The sequence below is a fragment of the Rana temporaria genome, chromosome 2 (genome assembly GCF_905171775.1).
Source record: "Rana temporaria chromosome 2, aRanTem1.1, whole genome shotgun sequence".
NCBI lineage: Eukaryota > Metazoa > Chordata > Amphibia > Anura > Ranidae > Rana > Rana temporaria.
The window spans coordinates 134,180,749-134,199,719 of record NC_053490.1 but is presented as its reverse complement, the minus strand read 5'-3'; the positions used below and the strand labels follow the sequence as shown (position 1 = coordinate 134,199,719).

The following is an 18,971-nucleotide window of genomic DNA, read 5'->3' as shown; positions in this document are numbered from 1 at the left end:
TTTTCTTTCTTACAAAAAAAAATAATATCAAACATACAAATATTCATAACAGAAACATACACAAAGCCCCCCCCTTTTGCATCAGAGACAATCAGAGTTCTCCTACCACAGTTATCGAAAATTCGCAATCATTTTCGCATTCGCATTAGCGAAATTTCGCAATTTTTTTTTTTATATTCGGCAACATAAAAGGATCGCCTCAGCTTAGCTACTCGGCCCAGGGTCTCTAATCATACCAGCAATGCTTTTAGACGTCGATAGGATGTGATCTGTTTTAAAAATAAAATTGAAAAAATGCGAATATTCGGAATAGCGAATATTCACCGCGAAATTCGAAATATATCGCGAATACTCGAATATGCCATATTCGAGCCGAATATTCGCAATACGAATATTCGTGAGAAACACTATTCCTAAATATGTACCGTATCTGTTTATTTTCTGCATATATATATTTTCCACTTGCGATCAAAGTATGTTTATTCACATTTACATTCAATACCCACGTGGGGTATAACAGAACACAGGAGGTTTCACCATACTCACCTGAACCTATAGGATTCCAACACAGTACTAAAAGTAACACATCAGAGCATAGGGTTTTTTCATAACACAATCTAGTCACTCACTTGACTGCACAGGATCCTGACAATCCTGCATATCTGTACAACTTAATTACACTGAGACATTCCATTATACTTCATCTAACCTACTGGGACCCCACTGAGGTTGGTGGCCATGGTATAGGTACTTTCTGAATCACCATCTGCCAGTATCAGGGTACTCCTCATAGGGAATATATATCCCTGACGGTCAGTAACATAGGGAGTTCATACCACATTTGAACTGACCCTACTATAGTATACCCAACATAGATACATCTGCTTTTGGGATTTTACACTGATGTTGTCCCTGAAGTTGATGTGATGAAAGCAGAAAAACATGGGAAAGCATAAGGATTTGAGCAACTTTGACAAGGGCTAAATGGTCAGAGCATCTCCAAAACTGCAGCTCATTTGGGATGTTCCTGGTGTCCAGTGGTCAGGACCTACCAAAAACCTAGGGGGAAAAAAACAGTGAACCAGTGACAGGATGACAGGATAATGGGCAGCCAAGGATCATTGATGCATATTTGACCCATGTAGTCTGATCCAGCTCAAATTGCTGAAAAAGTTAATGCTGGTTCCAATAGAAAGGTGTCAGAACACACAGTGCATCGCAGTTTGTTGTGTATTGGGCTGTGAAGCCACACAACAGTCAGGGTGCCCATTCTGACCTGTGTCCACAGCCAAAAGTGCCTATAATGGGCATGTGGGCATCAGAACTGGGCCTCTGAGCAATGGAAGAAGGTGGTCTGGTGTGATGAATTAAAAAATACAGTATCTCACAAAAGTGAATACACCCCTCACATTTTTGTAAATATTTTATTATATCTTTTCGTGTGACAACACTGAAGAAATTAAACTTTGCTACAATGTAACGTAGTGAGTGTACAGCTTGTATAACAGTGTACATTTTCTGTCCATTCAAAATAACTCAACACACAGCCATTAATGTCTAAACCGCTGGCAATAAAAGTGAGTACACCCCTTAGTGGGCCCAATTAGTCATCCCCCCCTCCACCAGTGTCATGTGACTCGTTAGTGTTACAAGGTCTCAGGTGTGAATGGGGAGCAGGTGTGTTACGTTTGGTGTTATCGCTCTCACTCTCTCAGTGGTCACTGGAAGTTCAACATGGCACCTCATGGCAAAGAACTCTCTGAGGATCTGAAAAAAGATTGTTGCTCTACATAAAGATGGCCTATGCTATAAGAAGATTGTCAAGTCCCTGAAACTGTAAATGTGCTGTCCCCTCAAAATATCTCAACACACAGCCATCAATGTCTAAAATGCTGGCAACAAAAGTGAGTACACCCCTAAGTGAAAATGTCCAAATTGGGCCCAAAGTGACAATATTTTGTGTGGCCACCATTATTTTCCAGCACTGCCTTAACCCTCTTGGACATGGAGTTCTTCAGAGCTTCACAGGTTGCCACTGGAGTCCTCTTCCACTCCTCCATGACGACATCACAGAGCTGGTGAATGTTAGAGACCTTGCGCTCCTCCACCTTACCTTTGAGGATGCCCCACAGATGCTCAATAGGGTTTAGGCAGGGCCGGATTAACAAGGGGGCTGATGGAGCTGCAGCTCCAGGCCCCTTTCTCAAGATAGGCCTATTTGCCCCAAAAAAAAAAAATAATTCAGAAAAAAAAAAGACTTTGGGGGGGGTTGTAGCTTGACGACCAGAGGTCACAGAAACCCCACATTTGGAGGGTATGCATGGGAAGACCTACCCCACAACTGGTCAAAATATGGGACATCTATCATTTATGGTTCCGGAGATACGGGCCTGCTTGCACAGCCTGTCAGAAGCTACATTCAGAGCGGCCAATATAAATACAAGCTGACACACTGCAGCAAACTGATAGGATCACAGGGCTTATAATAATAATAATTATTTGTGTATTACTCATGGTAATTAACCCCTTGCCACCCAGGCCAATTCTGACACGTCTCTACTACATGTAAAAATCATCATTTGTTTTTTGCTAGAAAATTACTCTATGGTGGTCTTTGCACTTTTTATGTTGCACGGTATAGAGCTGCATGATTCTGGCTAAAATGAGAATTGCTATTTTTTTGCTTAGATAATAGATCACGATTCTCTCACCATTTTTGCGGCGTAACATCATCTTTCACATTAAAACAACAAAAAAAATATGGGCTAACTTCACTGTTTTGTTTTTATGTTTTTTATTATTCATTGAAGTGGGCAAATGCAGTGTGACATAAAATATTGCAGCAATTGCCATTGTATTCCCTAGAGTCTCTGCTAAAATATATATAATGTTTGGCGGTTCCAAGTAATTTTCTAGCAAATAATATTGCTTTTTAACTTAAGAAACAAGTGTTGGACTTTAAGTGGTTAAATGTAGTTACAATGTTAGTTAGTTACAATGTTTCATTTTGTTTACAAACTTGGCAGACTGCTCAGATTTTTTCTTTTGATAGCTGAAAGTCTCTCCACGTTATATGAAAGAATCAGCAAACTCTGCATTGGAGATCGTCAGGGGGGTTGAATCGAGATCACAATTTTTTTAACGATCAATTGTGCAGCTCTAGCACGGTATTTGCGCAGCAATTTTTCAAACATGTTTTTTTAAAAAAAAAACTTTCATTCATTTAAAAAAAAACGAGTTAGTTAAGTTAGCACGATTTTTTTTGGTATGCTAAGCGATGCTTTACATTTTTTTAGGTTACATGTTTAGAGTTACAGAGGAGGTCTAGTACTAGAATTATTGTTCTCGCTCTAACGATCGTAGCGTATGTAACCTGTGTGTATCTGGCCCTGATACTACCATTGCCTACCCAGCCACTGACTAGTACCTCTCCCCAGCCTGTCCCCACACGCCCTCTCACCTGCTGACCCGTGGATGGGGGAATCACTCCTGCAGTGTTATTGTGTTCTGCCAGTGAGTACAATGATCAGTGTTGCTAACTATAGCTGGCAGCACTGATTGTTTTGGGAAAAACCTAACAGGCTGGTTGTACTCAAGTCGATTAATAGATTGACTTGTGTAAAACCAGCTAGCCCATACATAGATTGACTATGGCTGGTCTCTGCATAATTGGCGTAATTTCAATCCATGTATGACCCGCTTAACCACTACGCAGTCCCTAATATCCTTCCACTCCTGTACATACTGCTCACTGTAATACTCTCCACACTCCTCTCCTGTACATAGTGCCCACTGTCATACTCTCCACACTTCTCTACTATACATAGTGCCCACTGTCATACCCTACATACTCCTCTCCTATACAGAGCGCCCACTGTCATACCCTACACACTCCTCTCCTGTGCATAGTGCCTGCTGTCATACACTTCTCTCCTGTACATAGTGCCCACTGTCTCACCCTCCACACTCCTCTCCTGTACATACTGCTCACTGTCATACCCTCCACACTCCTCTCCTATACATAGTGTTCACTGTCATACCCTCCACACTCCTCTCCTATACATGGTGCCCACTATCATACCGTCTACATTCCTCTCCTGTACATATACTGCCCACTGTCATACCCTTCACACTCCTCTCCTGTACATACTGCCCCATCATACCCACCACACTTCTCTCTGGTACGTACTACCCTCGGTCATACCCCCACACTCTTCCTGTACATACTGCCCATTGTCATACCCTTCACACTCCTCTCCTGTACATAGTGCCTTTTGCCGTACCCTTTGCACTCCTCTCCTGTACATAGTGCCCACTGTTAGACCCTCCACATTCCTCTCCCTCATCTGCACATACTTCCCACTTATATACCATCCATACTCCTCCCCTATGTCACTTACCCACAAAAACAGTTCTTTAAAATTATACTGAATATCCTCAATGTTAGCAGCTCTAGAATGGACACACTTTTGTTAGTTCCACTAAAGGAAATCTCAGTTCTCATATTTGTTCTGCCCCATTATTAGTACTCATTTAATTTTGTGATTACTACTATGATGTATAGAGAAACATCGGGGATCTCATCTACTCTAAATTTAGCACTTATATAAAAAAAGTGTCCCTGAAAATATTTTTTAAATGTTGGCAACTGTGCACTTAGGCACTGCCCAAGGGCCACGGGGTCAGTAGGGGGCCCCATGAGAGGCTCCTGGGATCCTGTGATAATAAAGCGGTAGTAAACTTTCCTGACATTACTACTTTTTAGAGGCCCTGGGGTAGGTTATGCCACAATGTACAAGTATGCACAGCATATTAGCAGCACATTAGTGTACACTTAAATTTTCAGACTGAGCCCTCCAGTGCTGCGCTGTGATGAATCAGGCGGGGCCCGGGCACTTCCATCTTCACCCGGTCTTGCTTCTGGGTTCTGTGTCTTTGGTCACTTGCCTTGGCCGGGCTGCGTTCATGTCATTCCCACGCATTTATTTATTATTTATAAAAGGCCCCACCAAAATCCTCAGCACCAGGCCCATAATGTTCTTAATCTGGCCCTGGGTTTAGGTCTTGAGACATGCTTGGCCAGTCCATCACCTTTACCCTCAGCTTCTTTAGCAAGGCAGTGTGGAGGTGCATTTGGGGTTGTTATGTTGGAATACTGCCCTGCAGCCCAGTCTCCAAAGGGAGGGGATTGTGCTCTGCTTCATTATGTCATGGTTCCCTCAATGAACTGTAGCTCCCCAGTGCTGGCAGCACTCATGCAGTCCCAGACCATGACACTCCCACCACCATGCTTGACTGTAGGCAAGACACACGTGTCTTTGTACGACTTGCCTGGTTGCCGCCACACACGCTTGACACCATCTGAACCAAATGTGTTTATCTTGGTCTCATCAGACCACAGGACATGGTTCCATCTTGTCTTCAGCAAACTGTTTGCGGGCTTTCTTGTGCATCATCATTAGAAGAGGCTTCCTTCTGGGACGACAGCCATGCAGACCAATTTGATGCAATGTGCGGCGTATGTTCTGAGCACTGACAGGCTGACCCCTCACCCCTTCAACCTCTGCAGCAATGCTGGCAGCACTCATAGGACTATTTCCCAAAGACAACCTCTGCATATGACACTAAGCATGTGCACTGAACGTCTTTGTTTGACCATAACAAGGCATGTTCTGAGTGGAACCTGTCCTGTTAAACCTCTGTATGGTCTTGGTCACTTTGCTGCAGCTTAATTTCAGGGTCTTGGCAATCTTCTAGTAGCCTAGGCCATCTTTATGTGGAGCAACAATAATTTTTTTCAGATCCTTCTTTGCCATGAGGTGCCATGTTGAACTTCTAGTGACCAGTATGATAGAGTGAGAGCAATTACACCAAATTTAACACACCTGCTAACCATTCACACCGGAGATCTTGTTATACTCATGAGTCACATTCACTTGGGGTGTACTCACTTTTGTTGCCAGCGGCTTAGACATTAATGGCTGTGTGTTGAGTTATTTTGAGGGGACAGCAACTTTACACAAGCCCCGTCGGAACTCCGATGTGATTTTGGTCAGACAAAGGTCCGATCGTGTGTACGGGGCTTTACACATATGCTAAAAAGAGTATACAGTGTGAGAATATCCAAATAAATAGTTATATCTCAGAAAAAAATATACTTTTATATAAATTAATAGAAAAAAATGCTCACAACAGGAAGTAGGACCCAAAGTTATATGATTTAACATCTAAAAGGAATTTGTTCCTGTGAAAATAAAAGGAATCCTGTGACATGACCTATACAATAACATGACTGTAAATGTGCATTGCATTCCAGCAAAGCCACAAGCACTATCATGTGTTAATGTATAGGTCACCTTATTTGCTGTTTAATAAAGTACCGTACTTGAAGTAGTCACCTCAGGTCAGAAAACTGGAACATTTGTGCATAATAAGCTTAAACAACCCAAGGCCACCTGTCAGCTTTCTACAATGAATTTGACATCAACATTTATGTTCTTTTACTGGTTGCAATCTTTTACTTTCCATTAAGTCTGATCATTTTACCCATTTGTAAGTGCATAGCTGCATAAGTTTCCTAGTTACAGTTTTCTTATGACTAAAATACACATTGATGTGATCTGATCACATTAGTACAGAACAGTGTATTAATCGTTTTAAATCAGTATTTATGCATACTTCTTTAGTCAGTAAATTCCTCACACATTAGCACAAAGATATGAGCTTAACATTACATTCTAAAGTTTCCATAAGCACTATGCAATATAATATGCAAAAATTATATCAGTAAAGCATCAGTGATATTACTTTATTAGAAGTAAATACCTATAATTTTTCCTACCTCTCATCGGTTGTATAGTTTCATGCTGGAATCTAGATCTCTCTCCAGCTGCTAGGAGTCTTAAGACGGTTCTGTCCTTGGAACCAGCTAATCCTTATTTTCCCATCATCCCTGCTATGTCACTCACTACTGTGTCATCCTAGTTTCAACAGCCAATGACAGACCCATGCAATTATCCATTCAGAACAAAATATATACACTATTATATTTTACAATCTAGTACAAAGTCATTCATCAACACTAACACATATAGCTTTTAATGTGTAACTATTATAGCAGAAATAAAGTGTATCTGAGCACTACAAACTGAAAATGCTGTTTAATTCATTTTTAATGTAGCATGGTCCCCTTGAGGACTGCTTGGATTTAACTGTTCTTCTGCATTGCCATGACCCTGTGAACATTCCAGCACACCTAACACTTTGGGTTTAGACATCTTCCACGACACCTTGATACGTTACACAAGTCAAATATGTTTATAGTACAGTGGGGATCGAAAATGTGGGCACCCCAGGTAAAAATTTGTATTAATGTGCATAACGAAGCCAAGGAAAGATGGAAAAATCTCCAAAAGGCATCAAATTACAGATTAGACATTCTTATAATATGTAAAAAAAAAGTTAGATTTTATTTCCATCATTTACACTTTCAAAATTTCAGAAAACAAAAAAATGGCCTCTGCAAAAGTTTGGGCACCCTGCAGAGTTAATATCTTGTACTGCCCCCTTTGGCAAGTATCACAGCTTGTAAACGCTTTTTGTAGCCAGCCAAGAGTCTTTCAATTCTTGTTTGAGGTATCTTTGCCCATTCTTCCTTACATAAGTCTTCCAGTTCTTTGAGATTTCTGGGCTGTCTGTCACGCACTGCTCTTTTAAGGTCTATCCATAGATTTTCAATTATGTTGAGGTCAGGAGATTGTGAAGGCCATGGCAAAACCTTCAGTTTACACCTCTTGATGTAATCCCCCGTGGATTTTGAGGTGTGTTTAGGATCATTATACATTTGTAGAAGCCATCTTCTCTTTAACTTCAGCTTTTTCACAGATGGCATCAAGTTACCATCCAAAATTTGCTGAAATTTTATTGAATCCATTTTTCCTTCTACTCGTGAAATGTTCCCTGTGCCACTGGCTGCAATACAACCGCAAAGCATGATTGATCCACCCCCATGCTTAACAGTTGGACAGAGGTTCTTTTCATTAAATTCTGTGCCCTTTCTTCTCCAAACGTACCTTTGCTCATTCCGGCCAAAAAGTTCTATTTTAACCTCATCGGTCCACAGAACTTGTTTCCAAAATGTCTCAGGCTTGTCTATATGTTCATTTGCAAAGTTCAAATGCTGATTTTTGTGGTGAGGACGTAGAAGAGGTTTTCTTCTGATGACTCTTCCATGAAGACTATATTTGTACAAGTATTTCTTTATAGTGGAATAGTGTACCACAACTCCAGATCTTTCTGGAGGGATCGTGCAGTCAAACGTGGGTTTTGAATTGCTTTTCTCACAATCCTGTGAGCTGTTCTGTCTGATATTTTTCTTGGTCTTCCAGATCTTGATTTAACTTACACTGTTCCTGATGTCTGCCATTTCTTAATTATATTCCGAACCAAGGATATTGACATCTGAAAACGCTTTGCTATCTTCTTATAGCCTTCTCCAGCTTTGTGAGCGTCAACTATTTTCAGTTTCAGTTTTCTAGACAACTGCTTAGAAGAACCCATGGTGCTGATTGTTGGGGCAAGGTCAGATGAGTCTGGGCATTTAAAACCTTTGAGATTGACATCACCTGGTCTTCCCAGACGATGATTGAGAACAATCCATGACACTGGCAGGTCTCAGCTTTGCAAAGGGGGCAGTGCATGCTATAAATTCTGCAGGGTGCCCAAACTTTTGCAGACGCCATTTTTTTGTTTTCAGTAATTTTGAAAGTGTAAATGATGGAAATAAAATCTAACTTTTTTTGACATATTATAAGAATGTCTAATCTGTAATTTGATGCCTTTTGGAGATTTTTCCATCTTTCCTTGGCTTTGTTATGCACATTAATACAAATTTTTACCTGGGGTGCCCAAACTTTCGATCCCACTGTATATACACTTTTACTGGAGTAAGTGGTATGGTATTGATACACAGAGGAGGAATTTGTCAGCCAAGTGCTGAATAACAGCCCAGACTCTGAAGAATATTGCCACTAAAAGGCAGCTTAAAGTGGTAGTAAACTCTGTACTACCACTTTTACCTACAGGTAAGCCTATAATAAGGCTTACCTGTAGGCAGTGCTTTAACTGGGCCGGAACGCGGCGGTACTCAGTACCGCCACTTCCAAAAATGGCCCTGGAGAGTACCGGCACCTCTCCGTGTGCCCAGTACGTGGGTTTCCCGTACCGGAACGCAGCCCCAGGCCAGGAATATGATGATACGGCCTGACGGACCTTTTAATCCGGCCCCCGGGCGGAGAGCTAGCTACAGCATTGTAGTGGCTGGCCGCTGGGCGAATTACATTGCGCACCGTCTCCTCCATAATAGTCATTGGCTGGGCCGGCCATCAGCTAGTGGAGGGGGGCAAAGTGAAAAATCAGTCATCGGACTTTGCTTTGGATCTGAAGTACAGATTCTGTACTAATGGTGAGTGATGTTTTGTTGCTATGGCTGCTCACAGACTGATATGTATATTCTATACTTCTCCTATCTATTTTCTGTGGTGTCTGTCCCTTGCCATGCTTTGTGCCCATTTTATCTTCTCTTTTTTTAGTTTCTGACATCATCAGCTGGTTTATGTAATTTTAGCAGCAAAATCAAATGTTAGGTTTCGTCTGAGAGAGGGTTTGTAAAATATATATATTTTCATGTTCAGTATTGGGGGGGGGGGGGCACCGGCGCCTAATAGAGTACCGGCACCTCTTTTGGCCCACTTAAAGCACTGCCTGTAGGTAAAAAGAATATCTCCTAAACCTGTACGGTTTAGGAGATATTCCCCTCGCAATGAGCCGCTGACTGCAGCGGCGCATGCGCAGGGGGGTTCCTCGGCTAAAGGCCTGGCACCCGCCAGACCGTGCCGGAATGAAGTCTCCCCGACGACATCGCCCCTCCAGCCACTCACAGCGCTGGAGCGGTAATAGCCGGAAGACACGCCGAGGCAAGATGACACCAGGTAAGTTCCCTACATCTCGTTACAAGGTAAGTATTTCATAATGAGCTAGTATGCAGTGCATACTAGCTCATTATGCCTTTTGCCTTTCAGGTATGGAAAAAAAAACAAAAGCTGCTGCGGGTTTACTACCGCTTTAACCACTTAAGGACCAGTGCACGACTATATACGTCGACACAATGGCTCCTGTGGTCATATGGGCATACAGGTACGTCCCCTTTAAGAAGTGGCATTGTGGGCGCGCACGAGCTCCGTGAGTCCGACCGCGGGTCCCCGCAATCGTCTCACGAAGAGGAAAAACGGGGAAATGTTGATGTAAACAAGCATTTCCCCATTCTTCCTAGTGACAGGACACTGATCACCGCTCCCTGTAATCGGGAGCGGTGATCAGTGTCGTGTCAAACACAGCCCATCCCCCCTACAGCTAGAAGCACTCCCTAGGACACACTTAACCCCTTCAGCGCCCCTACTGGTTAACCCCTTCACTGCCAGTGTAATTTTTACAGTAATCAGTGCATTTTTATAGCAATGATCGCTGTATCAATGACAATGGTCCCAAAATGGTGTTAAAAGTGTCTGATGTGTCCGCCTTAATGTTGCAGTCACGATAAAAATCACGTATCGCCATCATTACTAGTAAAAATATATATATATTAATAAAAATGCCATAAAACTATCCCCTATTTTGTAGACGCTATAACTTTTGCGCAAACCAATTAATAAAAGCTTATTGCAATTTTTTTACCAAAAATATGTAGAAGAATACGTATTGGCCTAAACTGAGGAAAACATATTTTTTTTATATATTTTTGGGTGATATTTATTATAGCAAAAAGTAAAAAATATAGCTTTTTTTCAAAATTGTCATTCTATTTTTGTTTATAGCGCAAAAAATAAATCCCACCAAAAGAAAGCTCTATTTGTGGGAAAAAAGGATGTAAATTTTGTTTGGGAGCCACGTTGGACGACCGCGCAATTGTCATTTAAAGCGACCAGGGGCTTAAGTGTCATTTAAAGCCAAATGGTCAGGGGCTTAAGTGGTTAAAACAGTACAAAAGCACAAAAGCACAATTTACTCATACCATATTTGCCAACGTATAAGGCGACTAGGCGTATAAGATGACCCCCTAATATTCCAGCTAAAATGTGTAGCATCTACTTCCTGGAATCCATCTGTGCTTAGCTCAGACATGCAGGAAGGAGGATGTGCTTAACTGAGAACGCCCCTCCTCTTCTCCTCCAGATGAAAGAACAGAATGCCCATGGAGACCCCTGCTGGGATGTACATTGTATGACATGATTTTTGCCTAGGCCAGAAACAGGAATCAACTGAAAAAACATAAAAAAAAAAGAAAAAGTTTAAAAGAAGTCAGTATATAATATATCTTCCTATCTATTTACTAATGCTAGACGCATACGGATTAAAAATAGTTGATGTTGTTTTGAGCTATCAAGCTCAGTTACCCGGTGTTGACCCCTGGCCTCGGCCGGAGGGTCGTTGATGTTCGACAATTCCCTATATCGCATTTGCTTCTAATGTGCATTATGTGTGTCGTGCTATGCTTATTTGTTTACATCCCCTGTGTGGGATTATTATAATCGCTTTTCACTTCTTCAAAAAATCTCAATAAAAAAGATTGTACCAGAAAAATAGTTGATGTTGATTGAGAGAGTGTAGTTCTGCTTCAAGTACAAAACGACATACTTTATGTAGCGCTACCCCCGAAGGAGCCGCTGGTTTGATTTTGGGCCTACTCTCTGATCTATCCACCCTTTTTAATAAGCTCGAACCCTCCCTGGCACACCAGATAGATTCAAATATATTGCAAGTCTCCTTTTGAACTGGGATCGCAATAACACATGTAAAATATGCAGTAATGTTATTACCTTTTCTTGAGTGTAGTTCTCAGGAGCAAATATACCTCACACAATTGATATAGTAAACCAAGAAGAACTTTACTTGGCAATAAAGAGAGTAAATGAATAAACAGCGGATCAAACACACATAAACATGTACAGAGAACTCTGCAGGCGTCCCTGCAGGAGTCAGTAAAACAAATCTAAAATGTTAATATAAATGAGTCTATAAATAACTTAGGATAGTCTATGCTCGCGAGCTCCCACTAGTGGGCAGTTCTGTAAAATACAAGTGCAGGTAACTTTGACCAGGCCTGGTCTAAACAGCTTCAAAATGCTCCTCAATGATGAAATCTATGATGAAACGTTGGTGCACTTAATTTATTTGTAATCCAAAGGGGAAGTTAAACTCAGTCAAAAGGGGGGTATGATGAACACAGGTACTTGCGGACCGATCCTCTAGTCGGCATCAGTCAGTATAGCCAGCGTGACTCTCAAATGGTAGGCCTCTGGGCTAAGTCAGTAAGCAATGCGTGGCTCAGATATGTGAGGTGCCATTAATCATAAGGCTGAGGCAATATTGAAAGTTGGGCAAGTGCCCTCTCACCCGAGCAGGCCTAGTCCGCCTGTGTTCCTCACGGAAAGATGCGCCAATCAGCCACCGCTCCACAACACACACAGTCCCGGTCTCCGGCTCTCCACTGCTACGATCGTCAGCTGGCGATTTTCTCCGGTTTCCTGGAAGCGCAAGCTGGGGATACTTGGTCTGGTCCCTCTTCGAATGGTTGGTCTCCAGATGGATCCCTTCTCAGGCTTCAGGCCTAACTGCTTAGCCGTAGTGCTCTTCCCTGCTCCGCAGAGGGAAGAGCGCAGATCCCAAGAGAGAGAGTTCAGCTCCTCCCTGCCTTTAAGTAACCTCCCCCATAAAGCTGTGCAGGGGTGCAATGTTCTCTGGGAAGCCGATGCATTGTGGGTACTGTAGTCTATTCCTACTAATGTCACTGGAGTCCATTTCTCCCAATCCACCAAATCCCACAATGCACTGAGTTATGAAAAAGTAAACACATACTGTATGTAAAACTTGACTGGAACTCCCGGGGGATTTATGCATGCATAACTATCAAATCGTCCCTTGATAGTATGACCCCGCTACATTTACCATATTCAATAGTGTTTAAAGGATAAGTTCACCTTTAGCAGTATGTTACAAATTTATTGCGTTGCATGTAACATGCTCCTATGCACGCTCCTCCAACCGCCAGCGCTTCCTTCTCTGTGACAGCTGGCAGGGGAACCTCTTTCTGTAGTTTTTGAAAACAGTGCAGCTGTGCAGGGCTCCTTTTACACAACTCAGGCATTCTTCCACCGCAGCAGACAGACTTTTCATTTGAATAGGCTGTGAGAGCACTGCTCTGCATGCTTGTAGTTCATTCATTGTTCCTCTAGCTTCGTAACTGAAAAATCGGGATATAAGCACAAAGCTAGAGGAAGACAGGAGCCTGACATTGCATCTATGTTCTGCTGATTGCAGGTTCAATGCTCTGCAAGCTCCAGTAACAATAAATAAATATTTTTTACCTGCAAAAATATGTGCATTTATAAAAAAAAAAAAATGTGAAAGGTGAACTTATCCTTTAAGTAGGTGAAGACATTGTTTTTTCAAGTACCGTATTTAAAATCAGGGCAAAATCGTGGGTGCGCGATATATACGCCGATACCCCCTTCCTGCGCTGTGTTCGAACCACTGCGCTGACATATACCGAGCGCAGTACACTCGGGTATAGTCGAACAGGCTCGACTCCTCTCGCGGTCACGTCCTGTGCGTCCTGTACGTCCTTTACGCGAGAGGAGCCGAGCCCGCCCGACTATACCCGAGTGTACTCCGCTCGGTATATGACGGTGCAGTGGTTCGAACACAGTGCGGGAAGCGGGGATCGAGCAGGGAGGACACCACGATGGCCGCAGAAGGACGCCAGACCGGACGAGGCCGCCGATGGACGACGGGCAGGACGCGATGGACGACGGGCAAGACACCGACGAGGGGCATCCAAACTGTAAGTATTTTATTTTTTTTTGCAGGAATTTTCCTTCAAGTTCGAGGGGGGCACGCTATACGCCGGGGCGCGTTATAGCCCGATAAATATGGTATTTTTTACATACACATGAATATAAAAAATGATCAATAATGTTAAAAAACAAATTCTAGCCTGTATTACTATACGTTCATAGATGCAGCAAAATTTGCTCATTGCATATACGGTACATGCTTGCCCACCTGCTTTGTAAAACTGTATTATAGTTGTGCCTTACTGTTCCTGTTTTTTAGTGTAAGTCCACCAGTCATGTCTGTTTGAAAACTAGGCCGCTCACAAGCAACTGACACTGCACAGCTCACACTTCCAGCACTGAGCCCAAGCGGTTGGTGACAGCTCTGGGTCACATACTAATGACAGGGAACCGGAAGAACAAGGTCTTGATCACAAGACCACTGTGATAGCCTGTGATTGGCTATCACAGTAATCATTTATACCATAGTCAATCCCTGTACTGTTTCTGTTATGTGAAAATTGAATGATACACTGTATCTTTTCCTCCTCGCTAAAGCAGAAGTCTCTATTAATAAAAATGGTCTGTTGAAAAAAAAAATTGCAGGCTGGTCTTTGGTGCTTCCCCCGGGTTCTAGGAGTTTGGAGACATTTCTAGAAGTTAGTGGGCAGAAGCCAGGAGGGTTGATCTGTATACTTAGGGGAACTTGGCCAATCCCCATGCAGTGGGCCTGGCATGGTGGCTAAGGCCAGCCCTTAAAGATAGAGTGCTACAGAGTCTGTCTGAGGTGGCCTTGGAGGGGAACCCCTGGTCTGGGGGTGCTCTGCATCACAGTGAGAGCTCAGCGCGATCCAGGTTGCACTGGATGGACACAGGTTGGAGAGTGTCTGCATATCTGGGAATAAGCTGTTGATTGCTGACTTCTTCAATAAATTATTTGTTAAGATTTTTGGAGCATTCCCCCCATATCATCCCATTGGAGATTCCTGTGGCTATCCTTACCAACAGATCTTTGGATTTCATCTGGAACATCACCTTAAGGAGTCATATCCACATCGGTGTCCAAGGAGGGCGTTCGGCCCATACAAGCCTTTGGGATCCACCCACCGTATGGTGAGCTGTGGGTCAACGTCAGCTGGTAAGCGTATTTAAACCTCATTTTATATGCCAAGGAATATCTGCCTGGAGATATGATGTGTCTGACTGAGGGGACTTTTATGCATCCATGAGAATTTAAAGACCATCCACATATACATATGGGACTGGAGTTTTTTCCTGTATCTGTTTCAGCCTAGAATCATTGGATTGATTTGATTAATCCTTTCACTTTATTGTTTTGGTTCACTACATTTTTATTCATATAGGCAATTTACTGATATATGATCTATCAAACATAGTGCTAGAAGACTTACTGGGTCCTCCATCCCCCCTGCCGGCGGCTATACTATACTATACTTTTTTTTATCTCACTCATTCCCCCCCACCCCCCCCTTTTTTTGTTTTCTTTTCAGCCTTTCTTAGTTTATTTCTCTGACTTTAAAGGTGTTAAAGAAAATATGTTGTCCGTGCATCCAGAACAGCAATGATCAATTGAATTTAGAGCGCAGACTCCTTTATTAATAGTCCATGGCTTGGAGCTTCTATTATTATTGGTCGATTTGTATGGCCGCATATATATTTACATTAATCATGACCAATGTATATTTGAGTTTGTATAAGTCTGCTTTGTGTTTAATTTATTGTGTTCAATTTTTTGTGTATGCTGGATAATTTAAATAAAGAATTTGAAAAAAAAAAAAAGTGGAAAATGTTTGTTGCCTGCGACCCCTTCAGTGGTATTGCTACACAAGTTATACTACATTTGCACCTGGACCGTGTATGTGTTATTGCGGCTGCAGCACACTGCACCCACTCACAAGTATGAAAAAAAAAAAAAAAGGGTTTACAGTCACTTTAAAGCTACTGTAAAATTGAAATATATGAGTGCGTGACTTTTAACCCTTCTCATTAAAGTTTTACATACTACACTATGCCAATGTGCTCTGTCTTGTGATTTTAATGTCTGACAGTAGTGATGGACGAACATCCGACGGAAAGATTCGCGAACGCTAACCGCGAACGATCGCAAATGTCTGCGAACCGCAAGTTTGCGGCGGGCCCCATTGACTTTAATGGCAGGCGAATATTAAAAACCTTCAGGTCATATTTGCAGTCACAAAATACTTACTAGCTGTGCACAAATACCTACCAGAAGTATTAAGTGAAAAACCGGATACAAAAGTAAGTGCCGGCCATTACAAGCCCCAAAAATTAGCCGACAGGCACTCACCTGACAGCAAACAACTTTGTATTCTGTGGCTGGTGGTACATTAGGCATTCAACGGATACAGAAGTAAGTGTCGGCCATTACATGCCCCAAAAATTAGCGCACGGCCACAGGCGTTCACCGGACAGCAAACAACTTTGTAGTCTGTGGCTGGTGGTACATTAGGCATTCAACGGATACAGAAGTAAGTGTCGGCCATTACAGGCCCCAAAAATTTGCCCATGGCCACAGGTGTTCACTGGACAGCAAACAACTTTGTATTCTGTGGCTGGTGGTACATTAGGCATTCAACGGATACAGAAGTAAGAGTCAGCCATTACAGACCCCAAAAATTAGCCCACGGCCACAGGCGTTCACCGGACAGCAAACAAATTTGTATTCTGTGGCTGGTGGTACATTAGGCATTCAACGGATACAGAAGCAAGTGTCGGCCATTACAGGCCCCAAAAATTAGCCCACGGCCACAGGCATTCACCGAACAGCAAACAGCTTTTTATTCTGTGGCTGGTGGTACATTTAGGCATTCACCAAATACAGAATAAAGTGTCGGCCAGTACAGGCCCAAGAAATTAGCCCACAGGCGTTCACCAGAATTTGAATGAAACATGGTCTACTGGTCACATGTGTTGAATTCCTCCGAGATCCATGCTTCATTCATTTTTATAAATGTGAGGTAGTCAACACTGTTGTGAGCTAGGCGAGTGCGCTTATCGGTCACGACCCCCCCCCCCTGCTGCGCTAAACGTCCTTTTGGACACTGGATGAGGGGCAAGTCAACAGTTCCATTGCAAATTGTGCAAGCTCTGGCCAGAGGTCAAGCCTACCCACCCAGTAGTCCAAGGGTTCATCACTTCTCAGTGCGTCCACATCGGCCGTTAACCCGATGTTGTCAGACACCTGTCGGTCTAGGCGTTCCCTGATGCTGGATCCGGAGGACAGCTGTCGATGGGTCGGCTGAAAGAATGATCTCATATCATTAGTGACTAAGACATCTTCAAACCGCACTCTTCATGTAGGCGCTGTTGGATTGGTACCCGAAAATGTTTCTCTGTGAGTGGAAATTCCTCTGCCAGCAGACGCAAAAGCAGAATGCAGCATTTCTCGAAGCAAGGCCCGGAAGTGCTGCATTCTGATAGCCCTCTGTGATGGTGGTAACATTTCCGCCACGTTTTGTTGGTATCGGGGGTCTAAGTACGTTGCCACCCAGTACTGGTCCTTGCCCTTTATGCTTTTTATACGGGGGTCCCTCTTAAAACACTGGAGCATGAAGGCCCCCATTTGCACTAAACTGGAAGCGCTGTACTGGCCTGGCTCCTGCTCATCATCCAGGATAATGTCGTCCTCGTTCTCCTCCCCCCATCCACGGACAACACCAGGGATCCCAGAAAGGTTTAAAGCATGCTCTTCTTGCTCCTCCTCCTCCGCCCCGACACCATCCTCCTCTGACTCCTCTTCAGACTCCCGTTGTTGACTTGTCTCAGGTGGAGTAGCCCCCCCTGGGAATTCATCCAGCATTACGACTTCCTCATCTTCCTGCTCCTACTCCTCGACGGCTTGATCAATGACACAACGCAATGCACGCTCCAGAAAGAAGGCGTAAGGTACGATGTCACTGATGGCGCCCTGGCTGCGACTGACCAGTTTGGTAATCTCATCAAATGGCCCGCAGAAGTCTGCATGAGTCGCGCATGAGCAGCCACTGGCGCGGTGCAAAAAAACCAAGCTCCCCAGAACCTGTCCTGCCGCAGAGTTCGTACAGGTAGTCGTTAACTGCACATTTCTGCTGGAGCAGCCTATCAAGCATATACAATGTTGAGTTCCATCGTGTCGGGCAGTCACAAATAAGACATCTAACCGGCAGGTTGTGTCGCCGCTGAATGTCAGCAAGGCGAGCCATGGCCGTGTAAGATCTTCTCAAATGGGCCGAGATTTTCCGGGCCTGCCGCAAGACGTCCTGGAGCCCAGGGTATTTGGCAACACATGCATGGCACGTGTGTAATTTTGCCCTGTTTCAGCGTGCTCAGCAGATTGGCACCGTTGTCGCACACCACTTTACCAACTGTCAAATTGAGTGGTGTTAGCCACTGATCTTCCTGTGAACGCAAAGCTGAAAGGAGTGCAGGACCAATGTGGCTCTTGTCTTCCAGGCACAACAGACGCAGCACAGCATGGCAACGTCTCACCTGGCATGTCGAATAGGATCTGGGGATCTTGGGCGGCGCAGCAGAAGAGACGGTTGCATCGGAAAATGAGGAGTCAGCCGAGGAGGAGAGGGAGGATAGAGTAGGAGGAGGAGAAGAAGAGGCAGGCCTGCATGTAATCCATGGCAGTAAAACCAAATCTACATGGGTGCCACGGGTTACATGCTTGATGGCCGTCAGAAGGTTCACCCAGTGGACAGTGAAAGTTATATACCTTCCCTGCCTGTGTTTGCTAGACCACGTGTCTGTAGTCAGATGTATCTTGGCACAGACACTGTGTGCCAGAGATACATTCACTTGCCGCTGAACATGGCCATATAGCTCTGGGATGCCCTTCTGTGAAAAAAATTTCCTTCCTGGGACCTTTTATTGTGGTGTTCCAATGGCCACAAATTTTCGAAAGGCCTCCGACTCCACCAGTCTATATGGCAGTAGTTGGCGGGCTATCAGTTCCAACAAGCCAGCGGTCAACCGTTGGGCAAGAGGGTTATCCGGCGTCATCTTTTTTTAAGGATCGAACATTTGGGCCACAGAAGCCTACCTTTTTGCAGAAAA

At 43.6% G+C, this 18,971-nt stretch overlaps 1 protein-coding gene across 2 annotated transcripts in view; it reads right to left on the bottom strand.

The window, feature by feature from the left end:
• The window catches only part of LOC120929548 (protein LBH-like), a 51,253-nt gene extending 44,309 nt beyond the window's left edge, over window positions 1-6,944 (bottom strand). The window contains exon 1 of one of the 2 annotated variants that reach the window (XM_040341125.1): window positions 6,842-6,944. The gene's annotated coding sequence lies outside the window, so the exon portion shown is untranslated. The remainder of the gene's footprint in view (window positions 1-6,841) is intronic. The other variant, XM_040341126.1, reaches the window with a different exon arrangement.
• Between the last annotated feature and the right edge of the window lie 12,027 nt (window positions 6,945-18,971).